The following is a 13387-nucleotide window of genomic DNA, read 5'->3' as shown; positions in this document are numbered from 1 at the left end:
ACATATTTTTAGATTTTTTTAATTTTATGATTTTTGTTTGGTTTTGATTCTCCCTCTAAATTTGGAAATACAATAAAACTAAAATTTAAAATTTGAAATGAATGCAAATTAAATGCAAAATAAAAATATAATTAAAAATAAATATTTTAGAAACAAAATAATAATAATAATAAAACAAACATGTACATTTTAATAACTAAATTTAAAACTTTTAGGATCAAAAGTTGTCAAGCAATTTAATATTGTTTATCAGCACACACCTGCATGGATAGCTTTGATCACTCACCAATATTGTGGTCCACTTAAACATAAAGGATATTTGCAAGTTGGACTGATTATAAGTGACAAGACATTGCGATTATATTCATAAATAGACCATTTTGCTGATGACGACCAATTATATTGTTGCCTGCTTCAATTCAGTAGTGAGATCTACAATCAACCTTTAGTCATGAACCAATTCAATTTTAAGCCTACTAGAACGTGTTCCCCACTTCACGACATACCCCAGCAATCAAGGAATTTCAAAGAGCTCTTTAATTTAGGTGAGTGTTCAATTATTTGAGAGAGAAGATAGATAGAGATGCATATATTGTATCCTAGGTCGGATCTCTTCCAATCACGCAGAGAGACAACATATGACTAACATAGATAAAAGGATAGAGAGATAGAAAGGTTCATATGTTGTGTCCTAGGTCGGATCTCTTCCAATCACGCGGAGGGGACAACATATGACTGACATAGATAGATAGAGAGATGCATAGAAATAGATATGCATATGTTGCGTCCCAAGTACGATCTCTTCCAATCACACAAGGGGACATGATGTGTGTGAAACGAGCTAGTTTTAATCTTACTTTTAGTTGATAAATTAAGCACACAAAGGCGGTGAACCTGTCTTTTAGTGGTATAGTTGAATAAGTAGGGTGTCGAACTCAGGGAACGTAAATTAAGCTAATAACTAATTTTAACTAAGCAAGTAATAAAAGTAAAAGGGTTTTTCTCTAGTTTTACTAGACTAGAAACTTAAACACAACACTTAAGCACTTAATTAACTAAACAATTAAAACAAATGACAAATTCACCAAATTTAATAAAGGGTTTCTATTTAGGTTCAACCAATTCACTCCTATGGTTATTTAAATGATAAATCAATTATTATTGGTTACCAACTATAGTGGTTAGGTTCATGTTCATTACTCCTAACCCTTAAAAAATTAATCAATTCAATCAGTGGCTAATTTTTTAAACTAATTAATTCCCTAGTTCAATTATTTGGATTAAATAAGATTTGTAATTGGTTAATGAAGTTGGTGTTCAATTAACCTCTTGTTTGTTGGTTTCTCAAACAAGCTCACACATTAATTTACCCATTCTCTAATTAATCCTAGTTTCATATTCATTATTCCTAGGCATATGATAAAGTGTTCACATAAACATATGAGGTTAACAACTAAGAGATGTTCATGCAACTTAATTGCCTTCCAATTAACAGAGAATAATTGTGGTTAATGCATAAGGTTGTTTAACAAACTTAATTTAATAAAATCACCAAATAACAATCAATCAAAAGGTAATAATTAAACCATAGAAGTAACTTGGTCTTCCCCAACAGAAACAAAACGAATTTAGTTCATAGTCATAGCAAAAACAAACTCAAAAACAAATTCAACTAGGCTAGACATGCTTAATTCCTAAGGTTAAGTGGAATGAATAACCTAAATTGCCTTGATTCTTCAAAGGATTGAAGGTTAGGGTTTCTCAGCTCTTCAAAAGGTTCTTTTTCGCAAATGCAGCTCCCAAAAATGCCAAAAGTCTTTTCCATTCGGATAATGGTTCGATATTTATAATTATCATCAAACAGGGGGTACTCGGCGAGTAGAACACCCAACTCACCGAGTAGATGCATAAAATCCGTCTAATGTCAAAGTCTTGACTTATCTTCTAGAATATTCTTGGATACTCGCCGAGTAGCCTCGAGGACTCGCCGAGTTCATGAGCTTTTGTTCCTCATTCTTCATTCTTTGGTCACTAATAACTTCCCCTTGTTTCCTTTCACTTCCAAGAATGTCGTTTGGGCTGAAAACAAAATTTAAGCATTATTAAGTACCTTTTATCCACATTATGCACATAATTAGCTAAAAATGAACAAAAATGTATGCTAAACATATGACTAATTATGCAAATATCAGGACAAAATATGACTGACATAGAGGATAAGAAATAAAAACAATTTCATACAGACCTGCTTTATCAGAACCCCTAATCACCCTGTCAATACCAATATTAATTGTAGTAGCTATTTAATTGAATAATGAAACGAGATCAGGATATAATGAATCAAGAACACATAGAGTAAATATAATCTGGTTTCAACTCAATTATGCTTTCATGATACAAAGAGATTACAGACAGAAGAGCTCTTCCAAAAGTTCTATCTTATGTATCCTTCCTTATTTATAGGAACAGTAGAAAGCATTACAGTTTCGAAATAACTATGCCTTTGTAATAATATTACATCACTATCAAATACAAAATAACCTTCGACACCTTACAACATACTTTGACTCTTAGAATCTCCCCCTTTGTAAGCAGTTTCAAAATTAGGTTATCAAAACTTGAGCAGCTAAATGCAATGTTCTTCTTACCTCCGCATACCAGTTCATTACTTTCTTTAGTTCAGCCTTATTCCTATCATTATTCTTCGTACAACTATTCATACACACAATTAAGTTTGTATATTGAGCAATTGTGTATCTTTCAACATCACATGTCTTGAATAAAAACTTCGTTGACTTTCCCTTTGTGATTTTTCCAACGAAAATGATCCCCAATGGATTCAAACATATCTCTCCATCTACATAATTCTTCAAATCAGCTTGACACATCAACATTAACTGAGGAACAATAATTTCTTTTCCTATTGACAAAGCTAATTCAACATCCGTCAATTCTATACAATCATAGTAATTGTCTATGAAAAGCTTGATATGACCTAATCCCAAATGTAACACATCCTTACTGGTTCCTTGAAGATTTGAAGCATCCATGTCTTTGAGAATGTTTGCAACTTGAATAAGATCATTTAAATTTATCAAGGGAAAATCAGCAATTAAGAAGTCGAAAGCAACATTGTTTGCCCGCACAACATGGTATCGGAAATTCTGAAGCATATTCTCGAACATGACATCCTTGGTTATACTCACCACCCAAACAATCTTAGCAAGTAACCAAACCTCATCATGCTCCTTTCCTAACACAATATGAAATCTCGGCTTCATATGAACAAAATCATCTTTATTCTTAAATTGATCAACAATTTTATACTGAGCTATGAGAAACATCATCTCATTGACTACAAAATTAAGTTGATTCATGTTAGAATTCTCGATGGTGTAGCTCTTCCTTGGTTTCTTTTCGAACTTATACATTTCATTGTAAGGTACTCTTGCTTCGATATTCTCATAACTGTATAGCTTCTTTGGATCACCTTTGCTCAAAGTAGGAGGATCATTTTGACGAAGCCTCAAAAGACTTTGAATTTGGCACTACTTTTCTATCTCTGCATCGATTTCAGCTTTTCTTTCTTCTTTTGATTTTTCTACAACAATCCCTTTTCCTCTCCCCTGATCTTTTTCAGTTTGCTTGGGTTTTGAAGACCTACCTTCACCTTTAGACCCAATTACAATGCCTTTATCAATCGGTCTTGTAGTTGTTGTAGTTGCCATCACTGGATCAGCCTTTGAAATTATTGGTTTTGATGTTGGAATATGAGTTGTAAAGATTTTACCAATAGCCTTTGCTACTTCATTAGTTTTCCCAGAATCACCTTCTCCTTTACCAACACTCCTCCTCTCTCCCCCCTGCACCCCTGTGATAACAGGTGGGGCATTGTTGGTAAGAGATTAATCAGCTGAGATAATGGGGCTAACTTCTTCTGAATGGTAGTTTCAAATAAACAAAACTTCTAAGTTAATAACTCAGGAGTTAAAAGAGATGAAGACCCAGACTTCAAAACTAACTCTTTCAATTCACGAAGCATAGCATCAAGCTTCCCAAAACTAGTAATGTCATCATAAAAGTAAATATTTTTTGATCTAAATACATCTCATACTCCTCATTTATCATTTCTTGTGAGAATTTTGAAGATTGATATTTCTTTTCTTTTCTTTCTAACCAGTGATTGATGTTCTTCACATTTGTTTTCCCTTTAACAAATAAAGATTTGACAGTTTGTTTCGAGGGTGGATTTGGAAAATAAGTTGGAGCAGGCTTGAAAGATTCGAACTTCTATCCTTGAACTTGTAACTTCTCAAAGTTTCTTGTTGGTTTTCGTGTTGAGACATGGGGAGTATAACGATTTTGAAAACGATTTTGATAACCAAAATTATTTCTTTGTAAAACAGATTGAGGTTTCATGAATTGTTTTTGATGAGAAACTTGATGAAAATTCGTTTAAGCATTTGAGTGAAAAACATTTTGTTGAAAATTATTTGGAGAAAACCTTTGAGTTGATGAATTCTTCTGAAAATTCTTGGTTTGGTTGGTTTTTACATAATTCTCATGAAAATATGCATTGGAATTTAAGGTAAAATTTTTAGTAAACAAATTCTTTGATGTTGAAACATGATCATTGTTAACAAAAGACTTTTTTCGTAATTGTTGAGTAAACAAATGATTTGATATTGAATTATGATTTGGCTTATTTACTTGTTTCTTTTCAAAAGATGTCTGAACACATTTAGACATTTGTTGTTCAGCAGATTTGTTAAGCAAAACACTTGATTTCTTTCAAGACTTAATGTTATTCCAAAACATTTTCTTTCGAGCTTGTCTTTTTGAAATGTTCTTATCTTTCGAAACTTTGTCAACTTGATCTTTAAAATATTGAGAATTGAGTTTGACATTTTAAGAAACAACTTCACCTTTCTTTGAAGCATCTATTATTGTCTCAGATTTTTCAACCCAAACTTGTTCTGATTTTTCAGGATTTTCAGTTACTTTGACATTTGTTGGTTTTTCAGACTAGTTTCGACTTGGTTTTTGTAGTTGAAAGGTGTAAGAATTTTTGGTAATGTTATTTTCAGCTGTGCATTGATTTGAAAAGAACCCTTCATTTGACGTGTGCTTGTTATCTTCTTCAACTAACTTGTTAAATTTGGGTTTGATGTTATCAACATTCCCAAATGTGACAAACACTTGATTCGGAAAGTTGACATCATCTATGCATTTAAAGTTTGGATACACAACTGTATTTGTTTTGAGATAATGAACACCTTTTTCTTTCATCACTTTGTTGAATTTATCTGTTTCACCATACACTTCATCTTCAACTATGCGAGGTATGACTTTTTCTTTCAAAACTTTAGGAACTTTTATTTCTGTTCGAAATTCATCATCATCATCACTGTCTATTTGACTAACTTCAACAGTCACATGGTCATGACCACAAGTTTACGAAGTTGAAGGTTGGTCAATGTCAATTTTAACCTCATAATATTTACATTTTTCTTTTCCTTTAACCATTGAAGTGACATTAATGACAGGCAACTGAGAACAATCGATAACTTCCTCTTCCTCAATTTCACTGATTTCGCTAATATTATCAGAATTATCTTCGAGATCAGCAAAATTAGATTAAGAGTCAGATTTCGAATTCTCAGTTATTTTCAAAATCTGGATTTGTTCATTTTTGGTCAAAGTATCATTCACAATTTCAACTAATTCATTTGCATCCAAATATTCATCTATCTTCACAATTCCATAAGCAAACTTATTGTTAGGAACTCTATCAAATTCAGCTATAGTCTTTTCACAATCATAGGACGCACTTTCAATCTTTTCTCTTTCAAAAACTAAGAATGGTAATAATTTCCTATGTTTTTCTTTGCTTATGTTAGAAGAGTGATGTAAAGCAGTCAACTTAGCATACAATCTTTTTTCCGAATTACAATATATGTTTCATTGTGCTAACAACATTCGAACATCACTATTAAAATTATCCCTATCATGCATGAGATTGGTTATTTGCAACTCTAGATATTCTACTTTCATTTTCTTCGAATCCAACTACTTATGAATCTATAGTAATTGTGTACTAGATATATTTCTTAGCCTTATTGCTAACGAAAATAACCAAATTATCAAAATAAGCAACAATATCATCAAAAGCAGTTATATCAGAATCATAACCATTCAAAGAATATTGAAAGACTGAAGTATATAACATACATTTGTGGTCACTAGTGATTTGTCTCCTTTGGTTGTCACAAAACAACGACGAGTCACGTTCCCTTAATCTTCTTCCTTAAACTTCGCATACATCACTCCATGTGTAGCATTATACGCATCTCTTCTTCATTTGAGCATAAGGACCATATCTGATAAGTCCTATCTTCATTCCCTTCTCCTCTCACCACCAATGACAACCCTTTTGCTTTTGCTCTCAGCTCTTCCAAAAGTTCGACATAGTAAGCCTCATCCTTGATCTTAGTTTTCTTCTCTTCTTTCTTTCGAAGCATATAATCACTCGCCATGTGATTTGCACCATGACAGTAGTGACAGTTGACACCAGAGTCTCCTTTGAGCTTTTTTTCAACATTTGATTCTTCAGCCTTTGATTCTTTCTTTTCAAACTTCTTCTCCTCATTCACTTTTCCAGCAAAACTTACTTTTGCTTCTCCAGTCCTTACTTTCGAACCAAATGACTTTTATAAAATTTCTTCACTTTGTTGTTCGAGTAGAAAGCAATGTCATCGTCATCTGATTTAACAATTATGCCTTCATCATCAGAACTCTCTTTTTCAGCAACTTATTTCTCGGATACTTTCAAAACTAAAGCAAGTGGTCCTTCCAAGCATATCTTCGATTCTTCAACCATTTCAAGAACTTCTGTCTCATGAGTTTGCATTATATTGTAAAGATCATTTAGAGTTGAGGTGTCAAAGCTCTGTTGAGTTTTCACCATTAAACTAACATTTCACTATAATTTTCTTAGTCCCATAATAAAGGTGAGATTAAACTCCATGGTTGACGTTGTTATTCCATTGTGATTGCATTTGTAGATGAGTTCATTCAAGCGATAGTAATAAAGTTCAATAGATTCACCTTCCTTTTGTTTGAACTCTTTCAATTCAACGAAACAGTGCTTCACATAATTGATCTTCGTCTTTTCACTCCCTTGAAACTTCTCTTTGAGAGTATTCCAAATTTCCTTTGCTGATTTACAACTACGAACGTAGTTATAAACAACTAGAGGTAGAGAACCACGAAGCTCTCTCATACACCTCTTCTCATTCTTCTTCAGTTTTGCAGTTTGATCAGAAACACTTTGAGATGAAGCAGATGAACCAATATTTTGAACATTCGTTGGTGGAAGAATGTTTCCATTAATACAATCCCAAAGCTCTTCATCCAGACCATTCAAGTAGTCTTCCATGTGATCAGCTCATTGATCATAACACTCTAGAATAAGCATAGGAATCTTTGTTGAAGATCCTAGTAAATGAGAAAAAAAATGTCATAGTGTTCATATTGAAACTCGCCATTGATGTACGGATGAATTCTAAGAAAAGCTTCAGAAATTTGAGAACTAATGAATGAATTGTTCAGAAAAAGAAAACAGAACACTCGATTAAGCAAACTAGTTGCAAAACTGAATCACAACTGAAGATCAAAGATGATTTTCAATATCAAAAGTGCAGAAACTTTTTAATCCAAAACGAGACTCAAAATACAATCGATACAAGATGAAAATCATCTATCATTGCAGTATGATTCCTGCTCTGATACCAAATATAGTAGCTATTTAATCGAATAATGAAACGATATCAGAATGTAATGAATCAAGAACACACAGAGTAACTATAATCTAGTTTCAACTCTATTATGTTTTCACGATACAAAGAGATTACAGACGGGAGAGTTCTTCCAAAAGTTCTATCTATCTGCTATTAGATTAACAATGTCGAATTCTTATTTCTTTTTTGTGCTTATTTTCTGCTATTAATAACTAATCATTAGGCTTTTAGTGTAGATGAACCCTAATACTATGTGTTAGTTTCTAGCTTGTATTTGGATTTTATGAAGTTGGTTAATGCATGTGTTTGATTATCATTACCTAGCATGTTAAAGTTTGCATCTTTGTTGCTTAGATTCAAGTTAAGTGTAGTTTAATGACCATTTGATTTGCATGAACTTGTTTACCTAGTAGTTTATGATCATTAAGTTTCTAGGGTTAGGATTAATCACATCGTAGACTAAGTAATAAAGGTAACAAATTTAATTGTGTTGAAGAACATTAATTTGATCATAATTGTGTTTAATTAATTGTCTTGATCATAGATAATTATATTGTATTATATTATATTATATTATATTATATTATATTATATTATATATATATATATATATATATATATATATATATATATATATATATATATATATATAGCCCAATTATCATTAATAATCAATTATATGTTTGCTTGTGTATGATCATTACATAGTAGTCCATGAATTGGTGGAAATATTAGGAGATCGGATCAAGACTACTAATTATATCTAAATTGGTAACCAACGGAATAAATCCATACTTACAACTACACATAGGAAAAGGGGGGATTCGAAACTAAACGGAAGTGTCTTCTTAATCTTGTTTATAATCATTTTAAGTTGAGTGTTTAGTTTTTAGTTAATCTGAACTTGCAAAATTAGATCAAAACCCCTTATGTAATTATTGTTTTTAAATTAGTTTTAGTAATCATATTATTAGCTAAATTTGTTCCCTGTGTAAGATACCCAGCGTACCTAAACTATTCTATAAATTTGACTAGGTACACTGCCTAAGTGCAATTAGTTAGTTAAGTAGGTTAGGATTAAAAATTTAAAACTAGGTAGTATATTAATTGAACATCAAAGTTTTTGGCGCTGCTTCCGAGGAATGACTATTCCAGTTATTAAATTATTTGTTTTAGGTTAATCGATCCTTTTTATGGGGTAAAAACTGCAAAAAGTTAATTTTCTACAAAAATTTATTTTTTCTGTTCTTTCAGTTCTCACGACATGAGGGATATACCTCACGACTTGAGTTCAGTGTTTTCTAGTTTCTCGTTTATTTTCTTTGTAGTTCATTTTTACGTGTGTTTTTCTAGTTTTATTTTAGCAGGAAATATGGGGGACATCACGACCATGTCAATGGATGAGTACAAGAGACATGTGAGGAACGATATTAGATGGGGTCTTGATCCACCAAAAATCCTGACCACGACAACGTTTGAACTTCTGGGGCACATTTTTTGCATGCTAAAGGAACTACCTTTTATGGGAAGGAGCACGAGGATGCTTATGAGCATATAGAAGAGGTGGTGGAAATTTCAAATTATTTTAATGCACCAAACGTGAGTAAAGATGAGATGATGCTTCGACTTTTACTGGTCACATTAAAGGGTGAAGCTAAGGAATGGTTAAAATCAGTTTAAGACTAAGTTCAAATTGTCTTGATCACCACATGAGTTGATTTTAAGACTAAGTTCATAAACCAGTTTACCCCTCCTTCAGATGTGGTGAAACTTAAAAGAAAACATACACAATTTTCAACAATTAGATGGGGAGTCGCTATATGGAGCTTGGGAACGTTACAAGAGATTGTTACAACATTTCCCTCAACATGACTTCAATGTGCAACAACAAAATCTCAATATTTTATGATGGGGTCAATGTGTGCACTCGCCAGCTTCAAGACTCGCAAGGGCCCATGACAAAGAAGGATCCGACAACAACTAAAGCTTTGATTGAAGAATTCGCTAATCATTCAAGAGACTATCACAATTCAAAGGAGGATTTTGCTAAATAAAAATATAATAAATATGGAGGTAAAGATGTTATTAGTGCAGTAATTACAAAGCTCGACGCAATGGAAGAAAATATCACAAAATTGGGTGGATCAATTCCAGAGAGATGCGGAGCTTGTAGGGGACCCCATTCTACAAAGGATTGTGAGTTGGAATTCAATAGAGATCGAGATAAAAAGGAATTGCAACAACTAAAGCATGAACTCTACCAATTAGAACAAGTCCAATCCGAGAAAATGTCTGCTCTCAAGTCAATGTTATTTAGATTTATTGAAACTAGCAAAAAATGACACGATGCTACAGATGCAACACTTACAATACAACAAGAATCTATTTTGAGCATCCACACACAAGTCAGGGAATTAACTAAGCTTGTGCAAGAAAAGATATTGGATACACATTCAAGAAAAGTCGATCTAATCCTACTCGTTCAAGTAATGGCCGTATATATAGAAGAATATGACGAATTGGTACATATGGGGGTCCTTGATTTAATAGAAAAACAGTCTAATCAGTCACTTGAAGTAAAAGAAGAAGAAGAAGACGAGTATCGTGAATCTGACCAGTCGCCACGACGTGGAGACAATAGTGTTACGTCGTAGGAGATAAAAGAAGATAAAGATTTTTTAGTAATTAAGCCATATCAACCACCACTCTCTAACCTATCGCATGCCAATACAAATCCAGTGCAACAAGAAAACTCAAATTTCTTTAGGCATGATGAATTTGAATGCGTTAAAGAGGAATAGTGGGAGGAATGGAAGGAGCCTTTACCTAAAGAGCAATCAGAAGTAAATCATTCTAAACCTCTAGTTTCAACGTAGATGATTTTTGAGGTATTAACTTTTACAAAACCACCAGATCACGTCTCTGACATAGTTAAAGAAAAAGAAGATGATATTAGCAAGATGGAAATTGAGCAAGAATAAAATGAGTAATTAATTACCAAGGAGTTAGAAAAAAGAGGAACAAAAAGAAGTTGAGAAGATAAAAGGGTAAGATAGGGGATTGAAACACAAGATCAAAGAAAACACCAAACAAAGAAAGAAAGAGAACTCGAAAAAAAGTGTACTTAAGGCGAGTTCAAGCATACAAAAGAAGATTGAAAGAGCAGCAAGAGAACCCTATCCCACTCGCAACAACGTAGAACAGGAAGGATTCCGGCTCACAAATCCTCAAAAAGAAGTGCTTCTCGGGAGGCAACCCGAACTCGGTTTGCATTTTCCTTTTCCTTTTCTTTTTATTTTGTTTTTCATTTTCCTTTAATTTTTAGGATAAGTCAAACTAGCCATCTTTAATTTAAAAAAAAAAAAAAAAAAAGGAATAGTAAAAAAAATCAAGTGCGGGATTAAATTAATGATTAGTAAAAAAATTTAAAAGAATATATATATATATATATATATATATATATATATATATATATATATATATATAGTTTTTGGTCAAAATGTTCGAAACCACGAGAGAAATAAATATATATATATATATATATATATATATATATATATATATATATATATATATATATATATATATATTAAAAAAAAAAAAAAAAAAAAAAAAAAAAAAAAAAAAAAAACGATACTTGGAATTCATGTTAAAAATCACGACGTGAGCATTAAGCCTCACAACGTGAACTTAGAAGGGATCCATTGCTTGTTTCTTTAAACCATTTCACTTTCACTTTTCCTAAAACAACTACTCACAACGTAAGAAATCGCTACAGCCCCACTTTGATTTTTCTTCGATTTTTCTGAAAAATCTTCTCAATTTCATGTTCCAACTTCAGTTTCAGTGAGATACCCATACTTTAATCTTGTTGATTTTACTAATTTTGTGCATTTATAGTTAGGGTTTGTTCTTGAGAGGCTAATATCAAAATTGGTTCTACTTCTTGTAAATTTGTTGTTACATGAATGTTTAATGGACTTAGAAGTACTACCTAAGCAAACAACGGTTGTTTTGGTTCGATTTTACCTCGATAATGCCCAATTCTGTTTTTTCACGTTGTACTGAACTCGCAACATGAGCTCTAATGCTCATGACGTGAGAACTGGGTGGATCAATTTCTGTTTTATTGTTAATTACTAAATCTATGGGTTTTTCTTGGATTTGGTTTATTTTCCATTTCGTAGGTATTATGGAATTAAGAAGGGTAGTTCCCCAAGAGTAAAAAATCGTGGATGTTTCTAGTCTCCACCCACTATATTGTTTCCCGCAAAATGTTTCACAAGCAATGTTGAAGAATTACACAAACCGTTTGGGTTGGCTGTATAATCGAGAGTTTGCTCTAGCTCTTGTGGTTGATTGTTCTTGGTTATGTGGGGTTGGACTTGTAGCTAAATTAGAACGGTATTGGCAAAAGCCATACATTGGAAATGGGTTTGATTTCACATAAAATAGGTAGCGCAATCTTATTATTATACAAGAGCCTGTATTTCGGAAACTATCTATTGAGTTCTTTGCCACAGTTAACTTTGTAGAACGAATGGTTGATCCTACATACAATTGGGCTCTCGCATTTCGGTTAGGAGGAGTTTATAAAGAATATAGCTTGATTGAATTTTCATGGCGCATGGGGTTATACATAGAATATGGAACACGCTCGCCAAATTTCCTCTTGTTTTTACAAGCTTGTGTTCGGGATTTCACCACAGAAACAATTGATGTGGAATTTTGGAGAACAATAGCAAACTATGAATATATAGTTCACGGGATTCTCGAGAAAGCCACATTAGATCACCCATTCACCATTTCTTGCATCGTTTAGTTACTTTCACCATAAATCACAAACATCACACCGATAAGTGCCCTCCCAAAATATATTTTACCATTGGAGCAATGTTACACCAGTGGTATTTGTGATCTTCCATATATGTTGACAAGATTTTTAGGAGAAAAAGCGGACAATTCTAGAGTCGGTAGTCCGATTACGGGTGCCACTTGGTTACACATTTGGCACGTTCCTATGGAATTTTGAGTCCTAGTTTTTTCAAAATTTAACATGTTTTAAAAATTCCGATCTCATTACTCAATTTTTGGGACACATGCAAGATGTAGTGAATTTGGTTGGCGGATACGGCATAACAAGAGCGATGAAGTGGGCTATTAGAGTAACCCGAAGAACAGCCAAGACAACGGGGACGTAGGAATGTACGAGGGAGATGAGAGTGGGATCAACCTAAACAATTTCAAGATGTTCCCATTGGTGGTGTACCCACCAACCCATTTTAAAGTCGAGTTGAATATTATCTTGACAATCTTTCAGGGGGTGTAAATTATTACAACCAATCCATGGATGTATTATTTTTCCATTTCCATATAGAGCATCCGCCCACCATGTCACATCACTATTCTAACATACCGGCTTGGGAAGAGCTTTGGAGATCAGGACAACATGACGAGGTCGGGACTAGTGGAGCACATGGAGATGATGAGGATAATGTGTGATGATTTATCTATCCTTGTATTTTATTTGAGTTTTTATTTTTATTTTTAATTTATTTTTGGTGTGTTTTAATGTTTGTTTTATTTTT

At 32.9% G+C, this 13387-nt stretch overlaps 1 non-coding gene across 1 annotated transcript; it reads right to left on the bottom strand.

Annotated features, from left to right (window-relative positions):
* Positions 1-9566: 9566 nt before the first annotated feature.
* LOC145044623 (small nucleolar RNA R71) lies at positions 9567-9674 on the bottom strand. Its single transcript, XR_013681571.1, has one exon. It is a non-coding gene; the product is annotated as a small nucleolar RNA R71 (small nucleolar RNA).
* Between the last annotated feature and the right edge of the window lie 3713 nt (positions 9675-13387).

This window comes from Lactuca saligna, chromosome 4 (assembly GCF_052625555.1).
Source record: "Lactuca saligna cultivar CGN05327 chromosome 4, ASM5262555v1, whole genome shotgun sequence".
NCBI classification, from domain to species: domain Eukaryota; kingdom Viridiplantae; phylum Streptophyta; class Magnoliopsida; order Asterales; family Asteraceae; genus Lactuca; species Lactuca saligna.
Note: the sequence above shows the minus strand (reverse complement) of the source record. Positions and strands in the feature narration are given on the sequence as shown.